The following is a 17,332-nucleotide window of genomic DNA, read 5'->3' on the forward strand; positions in this document are numbered from 1 at the left end:
AGAATCATCATAAAGAGACCCTGTTTTTTAAAAGGGGAGAAGGAAGGGGAACTGGGGATGTAGCCCTGTGGTGGAGCACTTGCCTAGCACGCAGGCACCCTTGGCTCATGCTCCAGTACTATGCCCCTAATAGCTTTAGCCAATTTTTAAGTAAAATGTAGTAGCTCATAGATTGAATATGGAATATAGGTTAAAAGAAACTTCCTTGGTCTGGATAGATCTGTGTGAATAGATGCCAAAAACAGATGTATGACTGTACTAATCAGAGTTCTCTAGAGGAACAGAGCTGAGAATACACACACACACACACACACACACACACACACACACACGGGATTTACTTGAACCGTTTGTGGGCTGTGGCCCGGCTACCCCAACAATGGTTGTCTACCAAGAGAAGGTTCAAGAACTCTGTAGTCGTTGAGTCCACAAGGCTGGATGTCCAGCTGGTCTTCAGTACACTCTGGAACCCTGAAGAAAGAGGCTCTGATGCCTGTGAAGGTATGGACTTGCTAGACAGAGCTACAGCAAGCAGGCAGAGAGAGAGAGAGAGAGAGAGAGAGAGAGAGAGAGAGAGAGAGAGAGAGAGAGCTCCCTTCTTCCTTGTCATTATGTAGGCTGCCAGCAGAGATGTGGTCACATTAAAGGTTTATTTTCCCACCTTAAAAGAGCTGGATTAAAAGTGGGACTTCCCACTTTAAATGACTTAAGCAAACTTCCCTTACAGGTGTACTCAGCCTCTTGGATTTTTATTAACTCCAGATCTAGTCAAGGAGACAACTGAGAGTAGCCATCACCATAATCTATTAGATCATTACTATAAATTGAAATTGTAAATTTACAATATTTTACGTATATTACTCATTTGTAACTTGTACACTTATGTTTCCATATAAGCATAAAATAACTAGCTGGGAAGATACCCACTCTGTTAGACCACTCCAAGATGACTTGCAGCATGCCTTCCTGCCAGTCTTCCGGTCCCTGGGTCACCCTGAGTTCGGCTTTACCTTATGACTTGCTTTTAATGAATAGCAGCAATGGGATGTTACTTCCAAGATTAGGTATAAATACTGTGACTTTGCTGTTGTTGGTCCTGGTCATCTAGCTCTGACAGAATTAAACAAACACTGTAGCTGCTCTATGAAGACCTTCATGTGGCAGATCTCTAGTTAAGACTGAAGGAGCAGCTGGGCGGTGGTGGCACAAGCCTTTAGTCCCAGTCCTCGGGAGGCAGAGGCAGGTGGGTCTCTGTGAGTTCAAGGGCAGCCTGGTCTACAAGAGCTAGTTTTAGGACAGGTTCCAAAGCAAAACCCTGTCTTGAAAAACAAAACAAAACAAACAAACAAACAAACAAAAAGAGTGAATAAACAGCTGCAGGCCGTCTGCAACAACTCACAGGGACCTGGGTTCTGAAAACAATTGCTGAGTGACCTCAGAAGCTACTGACTGATGGCGGCTTCAGTCCACACCTTGACAGCAAGCAGCCTTGGATGGCCCAGCCTTGGAGAGCCAGGTATATCACACGGACTCCGGATCCCTGGTAAGATAAGGAGGCCACTGAGTTTGGAGTAATTTGCTATGCAGCAATAGTTACTAATACACTGAGTTATGAAAGTTACCATCTGGGCTGGAGAAGGAGTCGGGAGAAACAGGGTTAGAGGAAAGCCAGGGGAGGCCTTTGAAAATGAGCTCTGTAACTGCATACAATCTGGGACTTCAACATCCTGTCATGGAGAGGGGAGGGGCTCATCATGAGGCCCCACTCCTCTCTGAAGAGTTGCTGCCCATAACTGAAGTGATTTGTCACATATGGGTTGATTTTGAATAAATATGCAATTTTCCATTTCAACGATGCTTTGAAAAACTAACACTTGCCAGAATAGGGGTCTCCATTATTGCCTCTAACCCCATTAATTCATCCACAAATTTAGATATTATATTTCCAAGACTGAGGCAGACGGTAAATTTACAGGTGATTTGCAATTATGGGTCATCTCATTTGAATCGGGGTAATTGCTTTTCTGAAAGGCACATTGGCCTGGCAATTTAGTGTGGAGCCATGAGCCTTGGTGGGGTGGGGGGTGGGGTGGCAAGAGTGTGAGCTGCTGACAGTGACCTTCTGACGTCGTCTGGCTGTGGGTGGCCTTGCTCTAATGTGGATTTCAGTTAAACCTGAAACTTCCGAGGTCCTGGAAGGTTTCTGAGCCTGGACTTTGAGTTTGTATCTTTGAAAGCGTCACCCATTATGGTCCAGGGTGGGGGCCTGGCGACCGGGTGGATGGAGACATGCGTTTGTGTGGATGCCAGGAGTTGCAGGAGCACCCTCAAATGCCGGCGCTTACAGGATGACCAGCGCTTTCCTTGTTGCTGTGTTCAAATAACTGAGAACAACAACCTAAAGGTGGCTATTTTGGCTCACAGTCCAAGGGCATACAGTCAGCCACGGTAAGGAAGACATGGCGGCTGAGATGTGAGGCGGCTGCTCCCACTGCGCCTGCCTGCAGTCAGTCTGGAAGCAGAGGGAGCCTAAGCTTCGCTCAGCTCTTGTTCTCATTCCCTCCAGGCCACCGTACCACCTGTACTCAGGTTGGGTCTTCCCTATGCAGAAAACCCTGCCCAGTGGTGTGTCTTCACTGGGACTATAAATCCTACCAAGTGGACCACCCACAGTCGCCCTGGGCGACTGCTTCAAAGACAGAAACTTCTTTAAAGATTTGTGTGTGGGCTGGAGAGTTGGCTTGTGTTGCTGCTGCAGAGGCTCCGGGTTCTACCCCTAGTACCCACATAGTGGCTCACAATCGCTTGTAACTCCAGTACTACTAGGGAATTTTACACTTTCTTCTGGCCTCAGAGAGCACCAGGTAAGTTTTGCACAAACCAACACGAAGGTAAAACATTCATACACATAAAATAATAAAATAAAAGAACACACAAACGAGAGAGAGAGAGAGAGAGAGAGAGAGAGGAGAGAGACAGACAGACAGAGAGAGAGAAAGAGCATGTGTTGGGGGTGACATGTTTGAGCATGTGCTCACCCCAGACAGGGAGTCCATGACAGACCAAAGTCCAGATAGCCCACCTTGGTGAGTGAGTTTTATTGGGGTTACTTGTAAGAGCAGAAATGACTTAAAGACAGCTGCATCACCAAAGCCCACCCCAGCATGGTGACAGCTCACAAAATCTGGGGTCCTGGAGCTCACTGCACAGCCTGCAGGCAGCTCGGCTGGTTTCTGCCTCTTCTGGCAGTTGGTCCCATCTCAGAGTCTTTTCATCTTGCTTGGCTGAGAGGGAGTCTCAGCTTTTACGGTTTCCACCTGCAGGGAGGAGCCTGGTGAATCTAGTCGGTTTTAGGGAGGGACTTCCTGAAACTATTTGGAGTAGTTTACCTTTGCTTTTAAAGAGTTTCCCTGCAGGACTGGATGTTTCACTCTCAGAAGAAACTGTTATACAACAGTAGGATCACCATCAATTGGAGGCCAGCCTGGTCTACGAGTGAGTTCCAGGCAGGCAGGCTATATGGACCTTGTAACACACTGTGATTTTTTAGCCAGACATGTAATCCCAGCACTCGAGTCAAGAGAATCAGGAATTTCAGGACAGCCTTAGCTATATGAGACCTTGTCTCAAAACAAAAACAGGAAAAAAAAAAAAAAAAAAAAAAAAAAAAAAGGCAAATGAACAGACAAAAAAGGAAAGAAAATGAACCAAGGCAGGTAGCATTTATATACCAAGAATTTATTTAGTCAGAGGCATGAGCACTGAGGTCAGCTGCAATGCAGACTCGCTGCCCTGACTCCTAATGCACACACATGATGTCTGAGGTAGCCAGCACAGCTTTGGCCAGGTGAGCTTTGTATTTCCTTTGGCATTTACGGCATTTCATAAATAGCTTATGAGTCTTCAGTTTCTCCCTTATGACACCATAGGTGCTTGAGCATCCCAGGCCAGAACCCCCTGGTTTACAGGAGGGAAACCGAGTCACCGATTGCATATTCCTGATGCTTCAGGCATGCCAGTAACTGAGCTGAGCCTCTCCAAAGTTGATCCAGAGTCAACATACATTTGCATTTGAAGCTAGACAAAAACCCAAGAGGAAGTTTGCCACAATCAAGTCTCTTTGTGCATGAATGGCCCTAATAAGTAGTTATGTTTTTAAAAATACATGCATACATATTGTATGAATTGAAGGGATCCACAAAGGTCCAATTGCCTCAAAATTTCTCCTTTTACTAAATAGGCCTTAATAGCAGCATCCCCTTCTTTAACCCGGCATGATTGCTAGAAGGTCACTGCTCAACAGCATTCCCATCAGGAGGAAGGAAGGTTTGTAGTGGACCCAGCTTTCTCTCTGAACACTTCTTTCTCCCAACCCACACAGAGTGGTCTCCAAGAAGCCATGTTTATGTACTGTGACCAAACCTTCATACTGGATAAACCTTTGGACCATCTAGCAGGGAAGGAAAGGTTTTGGGAAGAAATCACCAACAGTGATTTAAAAGAATATAAAGTATATGTAGCATATTTTCTACCATGCCGCCTGAGGAAAACCTGAACTGTTAATAGAGTATGGGGGGAGGGGGGGAGACAGAGAGAGACAGAGCCTGAGAGCTGTCGTGAGACATGGCCTTGCCTTCATCCTTGAAGTCCCTGCCCCTCCCCCCCAGTGATATTTTCACTGATTATTTGGGAAACGCACACCATGCACCCCAATCACACTCACTTCACAATCCTCCCATGTCTGTCCCCAGCCCTGTGACCACTGCCCCCCCAAAAGCAAGTCCAATTTGTGTTGCCCATCTACTCACTGTGTGGCCCCTTAAAGAAAGCCGAGTCCTTCCCCACCTGCACCCCTGCATCAGTTGTGGGGAGTACAGTTTAGTATCTCCATCACAGTTTCAAAGAGTCATCTTGGACGACTTCCTTTTGGAGGGGAGGGGTTGGGGGAGGAATTGTCACAGGAACCCCCTTCTCCCCCTTCTCTCTTGGTCAACTGTGCCTCTGCAGGCATTCATAGCTCTGCACAGTCAGCTTCCTTGTCCTTTACAGGCAGCAGGAGCACAGATCTTGGGTTTTGACATGTTTCCTGGCAACACAGATCACGGACATCCGCATGGTCTCTAGCATCAGTACATGTCAACTCTTCCACGGACCGTGGACATCAACACGGGTGACTACATAGATCACTCACGTCAACATGGCAGAGTCACGGCCCACAGACATCAGCATGGCCCTCAGTGGTAACATGGGCCTCAGATGTCAACACAGCCCCTGGCTGCAGCAGGACCACTGGTCCAAACATGGTCCTTGGCAACAGCACAGACCACGGACATTAATACTGGATTACCTCTGAGACTCCTCTTGGATTGCCTGCTGTTGCCTAGAGTCATGGTGTTCCTGCAGCTCTGGTTCTGCAGGTCCAGCTCCTTCACAGGCTCCAGCAGCTCATAGATGAAGTAGGTGTTGGGGTGAACCGACTCAAAGTAGTGCTGGATCTGGGCCTGGATGGCAGCTGACCCGCGTCTGCCTGCTCTCCCGCCAACAGGCTGGCAGGGCCAGCTCCTGCTTTCTGCTTAAGTCTTTTTTTCTTTTGGTAATAGTTATAATGTATTTAACTTTATTTTATGTGCATTGGTGTCAGGGTGTCAGATCCCCTGGAGTTACAGACAGTTGAACTGCCATGAGGGTGCTGGGAATTGAACCTGGGTCCTCTGGAGCAGTTGGTGCTCTTAACTACTGAGCCATCTCTCCAGCCCCCCTAATTGTAGATTCTTTAAGAAAAGAAAAAAGAGATGTATTCATTTTATTTTGCATGTGAGTGCTTTGCCTTGTAGCTTGTGCTATGTGACCCAGAAGCCCTGATCTTTTGTGCAGCATTTGACGTGTTAAACCTTCTTTGTGTCAGCATACTGTTTCTGTGTGTGCACCCCAGTGCTGGGCACTGAACCTAGGGCCCCATGCACACTAGTCGGGTATTCTACCACTGAGATTCCCAACCCCGGTGTCCCCTCCCCACAGCTTAGAGAAAAGTCTACTGTCTTAAAGTTGAGCTGCCAGCCTTTCTCCACGGCCAGGATCTGAGATTACAGGCAGCTGGATAGAATATTGGCAGATGATTCTCTGAAAAGTGTGACCTGTCCAAGAGAAAAACATTTAAAATATCCATGTTTTCAGAGCTGGGGATGTAGCTCAGGCTAGAGAGCGTGTCTAGCATGACTGATGCCCTAAGTTTAATCCAAACAGTATAACACAATACAATATTGATGATTTCAGACCATTGCTTTGGTTGTGCCCATCTATAACAGAGCATTTCCACTGAGTTCCACAGCACCCCTCTTTTAAATACAAGCAGACGAACAATATCCACCAGACACTTAAGGAGAGGTATAAAGTAAAAACAAACAAGAGGGCTGGGAAGATGGCTTAGTCCGTAAAGGGCTTGCTATACACGAGAACCCGAACAACATTAAACAAAGAAACAAACAAATGAAACCAGCCAGACCTTGCTTGTAATCCTAGTGCCAGGGAGGCAGAGACAGACAGATATTTCTGGAACTTGCTGGCCAGACAGCCTTAACCTAAGAAGCACACCCCAGGTCCCTCTGAGAGACAACACCCCCCCCAACAGGGTGGATCTCAGGTGGCCTCAAACCCACACAAAGAACTAGAGGCTACTAAGGGCAGGGAGAAACAGCCTGCTCCAGGGAAGAGCACACCAGCTGGTTAACCAATACCAGCCATATAACCAATACCAATGTCAGCCATAAACACACACACACACACACACACACACACACACACACAGACACACACACCATCAGACGAATCAGGTGCCTTAAGCAAGCAAAGTAAAACAAATGCAACACATCTTTATAATTAAACCAATACAGCATAAGCAAATGTAACATATCTTTGCCCAGCTAAACAAATGTAACATAAACAAACGCAACACATCTTTACATAGTTAAAGTAGTTTTCTGCAACATGAACACATCTTTACAAAGTTACACAACCTGGAGAAAACAGACTAAAGAAGGAGGCAGCTATAAAAAAAAAAAGATGCAGCATTCACAAAGCAGAAAATTAAAATATGGCAGCGGAAATAAGAACCTGAATAGAAGCAGTGGAGAACAAAATTAATGAAATCCTTAGAAAAGGGAGTAGCAGGGTGGGGGTCGCGGCACACACTTTACTCCTAGCACTCAGGAGGCAGGGTGCTCTCTAGTTTGAGGCCATCATGGTCTACAAAGGGAGTTCTAGCACAGCCAGGGATACACAGAAAAAGTCTGTCTCAAAAGACAAAATAAATAAATAAATAAATAAAATAAAAGAAGAAAAAAGAAAAGAGAGCAAAAGATAAAGAGTTAGAACTGATTCCACAGAGCTGTCTTCCGACTTCTGCACGTACACATGTATGCACACACATACACACATACTAAAAAATAAATTTAATGGGAAAAAGTCTGACTTAAAAAAAATATGTAGTTTTCATTCATAGCTGCAAGGGAAGCTGATACATGCTGTCTTGTCTTTGTGGACACACGTCCAACCAAAACTATTCAAACGGTGACGAGATCACATATCTGAGAAAGCTGAGTACTCTTTATTATAAAGTTTAATATCCAAGTAAAAGCAGATCCAAATGAAGGAACCAGAGCAGGCAGCAGAGAGAAAGGGAGAAATCAGCAAGCAAATATATATGTAGGTTAGTAGGTTTTAACAGTTTTTTACAGACAAACTTTCTCTAGGATACAACCCAGTGTTCCATAAGGTCCCAGTATACGGCTGTGAATTTTCTGAAAGATCTGTGAATGGATTCCATGGCAGAGACCTGTATGCTAAAAGGCGAAGTTACATTTCCTCATATACATGATTGCAGGTACAGAACAACTCCAGAAAAGGAAGGGTTGGAGACCCACAACAGACATATGCCCACTTAAAATTATAAGAGATATATATTTTTTTCCTTTCAAACTACTTTCCTCTAGTGGAAATTTCTCCTTTTCATTTTATTTTATTATTTTATGTGTATGGGTATTTTTCCTGCATGTATGTGAACTGCAGGCATGCTTGGTACCTGTGGAGGCCAGAAGGGGCATCAAATCCTCTAAAATGGAAGTTAGAGATGGTTGCAAACTGCCATGTTGGTGCTGGGAAATCAAACCCTGTGTTACGATAAACTGCAAGGGAGACCTTGGCGGATCCCTTGGCAAGGGAGGGTGATGGAGGCAGAGGGACAAACATGCCAGGCAGAAGGAAAGAGAGCATAAGGCAGAAGGGGGGGGGTCTTTCTTTTAAAGGGGTCCTTTGTACTTGAGTGCAGACTGCGCAAGCATGGAACTCTGAGCTAATCAGAGTGCTGCCTGAGTGTATTGTGCCAGGTGACAGGGGCAGGCCAGCATAGTGCCTGAGTCCTTACACCCTGATCCTCTGGGAGAACAGCTGAGGCTCTTAATGGCTGAGCCATTTCACCAGACCCTTATGTGTTTTATTTTTCATGGCAGAGTAACCCTGGATGGCCTGGACCCTCCCTATGCAAATAGACTGGCCCCAGACTCATCGATCGGCCTCCTCTACCCCCAGAAGCCTGGGGCCTAAGGTGTATATATACCACCACACTTGGCCCCCATGGAACTTAAAACATATCTTCCAAGCCATTCTTTCTCATAGCAGATGGAGTGACCCACCATGCTTAGAGTTGGATCTCCTACCTTTCCACAGGGGTAGCTGCTCCTGAGGAAGTACATGGTGTTTTCAGAGGCCATAATGCAGCCCCCTGGAAAATCGAAATCAAAGAGCAGATGACCGACTTATAAATACAATGGTACAGAATATACTACCATTGTATTACAAGCAAGAAAGCAGTTATGCATAGTTGGTGTCACAGAAGTTATATTTTATCATGCTGAGGGTCATCACACAAGGTTCACACTCTAAATTCCTAACTATGGTCCCAAGCCCATTTCCCAAGGCTGGGTGACATACCTTAGCTGAAGGTCAGGCCCAGTCTCTCACAGTAGTCTCTGATTCGATGGTCAGGATCCCAGGGAGACTCTCCTTGCCTGGGGAAGATCAAGGTGGTGTCTTGATAGCATCTCCAACAGAATTACAGACGAGCAGAGCAGAGCATTGCTCTCTTGGTTTCTGCTTATACACTGCCCAGTGGGTGTTGCAGAGTTCTAGTCACGAGTCTGGTTATCTTGGGCAAGTGATGTCACTGGGTTCTGGTCACCAGGTGCAGTCTTGGGTGTAGTGGGGTTCCTGATTAAGTTATTTTTACATGTATAAAAAGCACTTTTTTTTTCTTTTAATACTATGCTCACCGCACATTCCAAAGGGGAAGAAAGGGAGCACAGAGAGGAATTCTGGACCAAAGCAAGTCCAAACCCAGCAGGGCAGGCTCCACATTAAAGCATTCAACAGCTTTTCTAGACCTAAGTCCCAAGTCCATGTTCTGCCAGCAAGCAGTGTGCATGGTCAGGCCTGCCACAGCGATACTCTTCTCCCGGTACCAAGTCTGTCTCCGTGTTCCACTGCTGTGAAGAGACACATAGCCAAGGGACATTTAATCGGAGGTTTGCCAACAGAGTCAGAGGCTTAGTCCATTATCGTCATGGAGGGGGAGCATGGCAGCGCACAAGGCACTAGATCAGTAGCTGAGAGCTAAGTCCTGATCAGGAGAGAGAGAGAGAGAGAGAGAGAGAGAGAGAGAGAGAGAGCATGGAGGATGTGACAGGGGACCTGAAGGAGATGGTGCTTTCAGGAAACACTCCAAAAGGATATTCTGGCTTTTCTGGATTTGGGGGAGCTAGGGGGAAGTTCACACCATACAATCTAGTGTGATCCCAAACATGGGCACTGAGAAAAAAGAAACTTGGCTGTGCGATCCAGGCCAGGATGAGCTGCAGCCACAGCCCCTAAAGCAACCTGGACTCCGGGGAGATGGAAACTTCCCAAGTGATCAGTCAGAATAAGGCTTTTCTCTGTATAAGGTGGTTTACCTTGAGTATGTCACAGTAACAGATGTAGAAAATTGGAACAGAGAAGCGACCACTTAGACTAAATCACAGTGTGGAATTTCCCACCAGCACCCCCATATTTAGAAAAGCCAGAGTACCCTCCTCTGGGGGTTTTCTGAAGGCTCCATCTCATTCAGGTCCCCTCTTATGTCCCCTGTGGTGGCTCTCTCTCTTACCCTTTTACTCTGAGCTCCCTTCCTATATGGAGCTCCTCACTGTTTTTTGAAAGGGATACAATGTATCTGAAGAGATACATTGTTTCTGAAGTGATACATTGTCTCTTCTAATGCTTCCCCACCTCAAGACCCCATGGTGCCCCCTCCTGTGCTCACAGCTTCCTCCTAATGAAGCTCATTTCTAAAGGGTAATTTTGTGTCTGCTCCTTTCCCACACCCGCAGCTCTGGTTTATAGCATCTTTAATACAGCAGCAAAGGATTTGGACATATTTCATCCATAACCCGAGACCTTGTAGAAGGTTGAGCTTAAAGGCGATGAATTAGTTCATCTGGAAAATTCAGGATGACGCTGCACCAAGGCAGCAGAACCGGTATTACCAGCTTCTTCCAGCCAAATTTATAGTGAGAATCAGGGTTACAAAGGAGCAGAGTAGAAAAATGTAGATTTGCAGTTAGGCTTGCAAGTGAGTATGTTTAGAGATGCTGCCAAGGGGAATGCAGTTGCTAAAGAGATTCACATTGTTAAAAAAGAAGCTAAGTACATTTCACTGGTAAAAAAGAAAAAAGGCCCCGAGGCCATCCCCGGCGTTGGCAAGAACCCCACTCAAGGCAGGCCCAGAGATGTAGAAATGCAAATTTGTTTCAGACTTTCTGAGGAGCAGTCTTTTGACAGAGCCACAGAAAGGCCTGCCCATCTAGAACTTGTTTGGCTATGTGTAGTTGGCAAGGCACGCAGGTGCAGCCTGCAGAACGCCAGATCTCGGTGTTGCCCACCCAGTGCTTTTGCAGATATGCAGGGTACACTCACACAGTCACTGAGGCTCCCAGTGCAACTCAAAGGAATCCCTGGACAGCTAAGGTGTATGGCAGGTTGGGAAGCCCTGCAGGGTTCCTGAGAGGATGGTGGATGATTCTTCGGAAGTGAAGCTATCATAGAGACACCAGGAAGGAAGGGATGCTGCCAAGAAATGAAGCAGGCATGAGAAGAGCCAGCTTAAGAGAGAGACCACATGGGCTACAATAAGCCAGACTACCCAAACCCTTTGGAGCCTGAATCATGCCACCTCACGACCCATATACCCTTTACCCTCCCTCTCAGTTTACTCAGGAGATCTTAACTTCCTGGGCACATCTATTCTTTGGTAGATGGGCATCTAGGTTGTTTCCAGGTTCTGGCTATTACAAATAATGAACATAGTTGAGCAAATGTCCTTGTGGTATGATTGTGCATTCTTTGGGTATATGCCTAAGAGTGGTATTGCTGGGTCTTGAGGTAGATTGATTCCCAAATTTCTGAGAAACCGCCATACTGATTTCCAAAGTGGCTGTACAAGTTTGCACTCCCACCAGCAGTGGAGGAGTGTTCCCCTTTCTCCACATCCTCTCCAGCATAAGCTGTCATTAGTGTTTTTGGTTTTAGCCATTCTGATGGGTGTAAGAAGGTATCTCAGAATCTTTTTGATTTCCATTTCCCTGATGGCTAAGGATGTTGAACACTTTATTAGATGCCTTTTGGCCATTTGAGTTTCTTCTGTTGAAAATTCTCTGTTTAGATCTGTACCCCATTTTTAAAATTGGATTATTTGGTATTTCAGTGTCTATTTTCTTGAGCTCTTTGTATATTTTGCAGATCAGCCCTCTGTCAGATTTGGAAGTTGGTGAAGATCTTTTTCCATTCTGTAGGCTGCCATTTTGTCTTATTGACTAAATTTTTTGTAGTGTTTGCGTGTGTGTGAGTGTGTGTGTGTGTGTGTGTGTGTGTGTGTGTGTGTGTGTGACCATAGAGGCTAGAGGTGTTGTACTCCCTGGAGATGGAGCCACAGGCAAGTGAACTCAGGTCCTCTGTCTAGCCCAGACTTATTCTTTCAAACAGTGTCCCAAAGTCTCACATGTTAAAGGCCTAATATTCATCATCACACTATTGGAAGGTGGGGGAACTTCTCAGTGTATGGGTATATCCCAGGAGGGGTGTGTGTGACCCTGGTCCCCTTTATTCCTACAGGTTCATGGTTTTGCTCTACTGTAGGCTCCTCAGCATCATGTCCTGCCTCACATAAGCCCAACTCACAGGGCCAGTTAACCACCACTGACACCTCCAAAGTCATGAGTTCAAATGAAAACGTTTCTTTGTATAAGTTGATGTGTTTTGGGGCATTTTCTGTAGTAAAAAGGAGCCTGCTTAACATAGTGAATTTCTTGCATTTTTCCCTTTGCTAGCCTTCCTTGATAGTATAAATTGTAGGCAAGAGGCATAAAGGACCTGAATTTGGGGAGCATCTGTACTTTTGTTTTCTTTTGGTACTAGGTTTCTATTCAAGACTTCTCTGTGATCTCACTCATACATTCATTTATAGAGTATGTAATTAGGAATATAGTCATTTCTAATCGTCATCAATAGTTTCTTGATGTGTGTATGGTATGCATGCATGTGTGGGTGCATATTGATATGAGGTGCCTTTCTTCCCTTTCTAAGGTTTATTTATTTATTATGTATACAGTGTTCTGCCTGCAGGCCAGAAGAAGGCACCAGATCTCATTACAGATGCTTGTAAGCCAACCATGTGGTTGCTGGGAATTTAACTCAGTTCCTCTGGAAGAGCAGCCAGGGCTCTTAACCTCTGAGCCTCTCCAGACCCATGAGGCATCTTTCTTGATGGTGTTCCTCTTTATGTTCTGAAGCAGTGTCTCTGCCTGAGCCTGAAGCTATCAGTCTCAGCTAGTTTGGCTAGCTGCTAGCTATTTTCTGTTTCCACGGGTAGATTGCTAGCAGCCCACCCAACTTTGACATGGGTCTTGAGACGCTGAACTCTGGTCTGCATGTTTGTAAGGTGTGGTGGTTAGTTTTTGCCATCTTGATGCAAAATGAAGTCACCCAAGGAGAGAGCAACTTCAGCTGATGATTTGCCTTCATCAGATTGGGCTGTAGGCTGCCTATCTGTAGGGCATATTCTTGGTTGATGGTTGATGGGGGGGGGCAGCCCACTGTGGGCAGGGCAGGTGGTCCTTTGTATGACAAAGTCTGAGCAAACCATGGGAAGCAGCCAGCAGGCAGTCTCTCCATGGCCTCTACTTCAGTTCCTGCCCTGCCTTTCCTCGCCATCTATTGTGATGAGGTAAGACACATAACCCTCTTCTCCCACAAAGTTGCTCTTGGCCATGGTGCTTCATCACAGAAATAGAAGCCAAACCAGGACGCACAAGTGCCTTACCTGCTGAGCCATCTCACAAGACCTACAGTGCACCTGACCCCTCAACCATCAACCAAGAAAATGCCCCACAGGCTTGCCCACGGGCCGATCTTAGCAAGGCACTTTCTCAACTGCTCGTCCACTCTTCTCACATGCCGCTAGTTCGTGCCAAGCTGACAAAAAAACCAGCTGTGCAACACCCAACTCAGAATCACCGGCAGGCATCACATCTGCAATCTAAATACTCTCTGGTGTCCCAACCAGAACCATCTGGAGCTGACAACTTCAGCTGGATTCACTGCTTCTGTCATTCCAAATGCTGTACCTTTTCTGTGTCGCTAGTCCTATCCTTGGCGCTATCATCTGCCCAGTTATCCAAGTCTGTTGGTTCATTGGCTCATATTATGGGTCAAAGAAGAGGGAATTCCCGTTCATTCCATAAGAAGACTTAGGAGGTGTGGCCTTGTTGGAGGAGATGTGTCACCGGAGGAGGGCAGGGGGTAGGGTGGGGTGGGTTGAGTCAGCTTTGAAGTTTCAAAAACCCATGCCAGGCCCAGTCTTCCCTCTCCCCCTTGTGGATCAGGATGTAAAGCTCATCCTGTAAGACCTCCTTGGAGAGATTTCTGACTCATCCCTAAACTACAGTTATTTCATTTCAATACTCCTCAAACACCACAGAATCAGATCTTGTAAACTTGATTTAATCATTTGATACATATTTGTTGTTCTCTTAAAATAATTTTTTTTAAAAATTTTGTGTACATGGGTAGGCACACATGTGGATTCCAGAGAACAACCTGGGGGCATATATATATATATATATATATATATATATATATATATATATATGCATATGCATATGCATATGCATAGAGAATTCTGTCAGGCTTTATAGGATTCACCAATGTTCTGGGCCTGCTAGTAGCTGACAAATCAAGAAACTCTTATCTTTTCATTTTTATTAAATTACCTTATTTTGGGTTTATTTATTTTTATATGCATGTGAGTATGTCTGTATGCCGTGGGTATGCATGCTGTGCCCAAGGAGACCAGAGGCCAGTGTTAGATTCCAGGAACTGGAGTTAACAGACAGCTATGAGCCATCAGCTGGGTTATCAAACCTGGGTAGAGCAGTCAGTGCTCTTAACTGCTGAGTCATCTCTGCAGCCTGCCTCTGCCTCTGAGTGCTGGGGTTAAAGGTGTGCACCACCATGCCTAGTATCTATCCTAATATTTTAAATATATATTCCTATACTTCAGTTTCAGTCCTATGGAAAGTGGCAAGCACAGAAAAAGTTTGGGTTTTTGTTTATTTGGTTTTCCTGGGGTCATCTGAAGGTCAGTTTGTGACTGAATGTCACCTTGTACTGAAATACTTCTCATTGTATTTTCTACAAGCAAAACACTGTTTTTGTTTTGTTTTGTTTTTTACACAAGCACAGTTAATGTCTAATTGTCGGGAGCTGTCTTTATGGGGGAGACCCAAGTCCATAGTAGGGGTGTGTGGGTGAGGGAAAGGCTAGCTATAGATGATAAAAAAAGACAGAGACACAGAATAAAGGTAGAAGGGCAGATCAGTCAATACTGAAATGCCACGAGTTTATTTTTCACTACTCTTATATACCTTACCCAGAAAGGGGAATGTAGTGGGATATTCACTTTGTCTCCTTCTGTGGAACTGACCACGCCCATTGGGGGGTGGAGCCATGGGCGGAAGTGACCTGTGGAAGGAGGTCGGAGGGGGCCAGGAAAGGCTCTCTCTTTCTGGCGTGACTCGGACAGGAGAGGATCGGGTTGAATTTCCTGGTGTTCATCTGTCTAGGTTGTAAGTTATTTCTCCCTGAATAAACATCTATTCGGCCTATTTGTTTATCCTGATCCTTATTTACTGCAATAGGGGAACACGGTATCATGTATATGGAACAAACAGACACACACACACACACACACACACACACACACACACACACACACACTATGGCTGGGTCTATATCTCAGACAGAGTGTTTGCCCAGCATGCACCAGGCCCTGTACCACAAATACTATGTGAGCTGTTGCGTGCTGGTATTTTCATCAGGTAGGCAAGAGGATCAGAACTTCAAGGGCATCCTATGCTACAAGGCAAGTTTGCTTCCTAATGTTTTGGAGACCAGCCTGAGCTACGTGAGACTCTCTCTCTCCAAAAAAGAAAAAGAATTCAATATATATTAGGTAGGGTGTGTTCGAGTCTATGTGTTAGGTAGGGTTTCTATTGCTGTGCTAAAACACCAGGACCAAAAGCAACTTGGGCCGAAAGACTTTGTTTCATCTTACACCTCCAGGTGATGATCTGTCACTGAGGGGAGTCAGGGCAGGAACTCAAGCGTGGAACCTGGGAACAGGAACTAAAGCAGAAGTCACAGAAGCTTGCTTCCTGTAGTTTGCCCAGCTTCCTTCTCTGTATTATCCAGGACTACCCGCCCAGGGGTGGCTCTGCCCAAATATGGGCTGGGCCCTCCTGCACTGATCAGTTATTAAGAAACTGCCAAAAGGCTTGTCTACAGGCCAATCTTATGGAGACATTTTCTCAAGTGTGGTGTTCTCTTTTCAGATAAGTCTAGCTCATGTTAAGTTGACATAAAAACTAGCCAGTACACATACTTACTTCTGTAGCCAGTGCACATACATACTTAGTTCTGTAGCCAGTACACATACTTACTTCTGTAGCCAGTACACATACTTACTTCTATGTATTTTAAGCCTCAAGTTTGCACTGTTTCCTATAGTTAAACAATACACAGTTCATTTCTCTTTTCCTACCTGTAATTCTTTTTTGATGGTAGGAAACTAGACTCCTGGGGATAGAGAGATGGCTCAGTGATTAAAAATATTGGCTGCTCTTGCATAGGACCTGGGTTTGATTCCCAGCAACCACACACACACACACACACACACACAAACACACAAACACACACACACCCGGCAGCTCACATCCATCTGTAACTCCAATTCCAGAGATCTGATACCCTCTCCTGGCTTCTGTGGTCACGAGTCATGCACATATTGCACAGACATATCTGCAGGCAATAAATATACCCATGCACATCATAAAATTAAAATAAAAAGGAAACTAGACTCACATTCTTTTATTTTTTATTTTTTATTTTTATTTTTGGTTTTTTGAGACAGGGTTTTTCTGTGTAGTAATGGCTATCCCAGAACAGAACAGGTTGGCCTTGAACTCAGAGACCCTCCTGCCTCTGCCTCCCCAGTGCGGGGATGAAAGGTGTGAGTCACTCAGCACCCAGCAAGGCAATCCTGCATGTGGCCTGAGCGTTGTGTTGTCCAGTAGCCTTAGTTGGTGCCATTGTTTGGGTAGGTTTAGGAGTTATGGAATAGACGCTTTCTGATTGGTCTAATAAAAAGCTGAATAGTTAGGCAGGATTTTGGGGGCAGAGAAGAAGCTGGGAAGAAAGGTGGAGATCTAAAAAGTTGCCAGATGGAGGGAACAGAAGCTGCATGGACAGAACAGAGTAAAGGTAACCAAGCCACACAAGAGAACATAGAGCTAAAGATATGGGTTAAGTTATAAGAACTAGTTAGGAACCAGACTAAGGTCAGGCCGAGCTTTCATAATTAATAATAATTTTCTGTGTCATTTTTCAGAGAAAAAAATCTGACAATCAGACTAAATTTTGGAGTTCTGGCCTTGCAGGAGGAAGTGTGTCACATGGGGGCCTGGGCGTGGTCAGGGGCGTGGTCAGGGGCAGGAGCCAGGGCTGGGGCGGGGCCTGGGCAGCTGCAGGGGCAAGCTTTGAGATTTCTAAGCTTCCTCTCATTCTGTGTCTGTAGTTTGACATGTGGGTCTCCAGTTTCCCTGTGCTACAGCTGTGCCTTTGTCCAACATCATAGATTCCAGCCACCTGGAACCGTAAACATAAGTAAACTTTCTTCGACAAGGTGCCTTGG

The sequence above is a fragment of the Phodopus roborovskii genome, unplaced genomic scaffold, assembly GCF_943737965.1.
Source record: "Phodopus roborovskii unplaced genomic scaffold, PHOROB, whole genome shotgun sequence".
NCBI lineage: Eukaryota > Metazoa > Chordata > Mammalia > Rodentia > Cricetidae > Phodopus > Phodopus roborovskii.